This window comes from Mastomys coucha, unplaced genomic scaffold (genome assembly GCF_008632895.1).
Source record: "Mastomys coucha isolate ucsf_1 unplaced genomic scaffold, UCSF_Mcou_1 pScaffold23, whole genome shotgun sequence".
Classification (NCBI taxonomy): Eukaryota; Metazoa; Chordata; class Mammalia; order Rodentia; family Muridae; genus Mastomys; species Mastomys coucha.
In genome coordinates, this window is record NW_022196906.1 from 8,088,029 (window position 1) to 8,089,199 (window position 1,171).

The window sequence follows — 1,171 nt, forward strand, 5'->3', positions numbered from 1 at the left end:
ATTTCATCTCAGAAGAGGATTTGCTGATCACTAGCTGTTGTCTGAATGCTATTGCTAAAAATGCTCACTTCTGATTGGATAGGATGTAAAAAGGGAAACTGGCTAGCTTGGTGTGCAGCTAATTTTCAGAGGAAAGAAGAGGGAATCGGAGCCCAGGTTGTCTGTGAGGCTGGTGTGGGTGGCAGCTGGGCTCAAGCTGAGAGCCCCAAGGCCAGGGGGAACACGGGGAGTTAAGAATCGGGAGGTGTAGGTAGGTATCTGTTTATTTTTGCAACATGCAAATAGAATCATGCTCTTGACCTTGTGATTCCTCCCCCGACCCCCGAAAGCTCAACTTCAAGGGTCCTGTGATTCCTGTGCACAGTGCCCCAGTTGCTGAGAAGTGTGTTGAGAAGCAGGGGAGCCACGCTCTCTGCTGTCATGAAACTCACAGTCACATGCTTGGAGACACACTACAGAGTCATACCAAGGACAGTGGAGTGACAGCCGAGACACATGAGGGCTTCAAAGAGGAGATACACTGTAGCCTGAGATTGAGATTTGAATTCTCTGCCCTGCCTCAGTAATTCAATAGTTCTCACCTCCATTTCAAAAGCTTCAGAAGCAAGTGTTATTTAGCACATCCTGTTGGTGACTAAAAATTTTCTAGGCAAACTAGATTAATCCTCAGCTCCAGAAAAGAAAAATTATCTACCTACTGTTTGAACTCTTGCCTGGGTACAGGCTCATAGCGAGGTCACATGGAAATAGTCAGAGGCCTGAAACAAGAGAAACCAACGCTAGGCCAACCATGTCTTTATATGCAGCCGCTTTAAAGTCCAAGCAACCTGATCTGCTCTTACATGCTTTTGGTGGCAGGTGGATGAGAGACAATGGCTGAAAATCACACAAATGTGCCTGATCTTACCTGTGTGGATTAGATTATCCACCTGCACCCAAACACTTTCAGGTAGTGCCTTACCTCACAGAGCATTCTATAGAGGATGCCTCTCTCCAATCCTGTAATTTAAAGTCCTATAAAAAGCCAGAGGCTTGGAGGAAATTATGTTGACCAGGACATATGGTTCTAGATTAGAAATTTAAGACAATCTGTGGATGTAGGGTTTGCAAAGCCTCAGAAGAACAAAAACTTGAGCTTCCCTGGGCTCCCCTCCCCCCACATACACACACA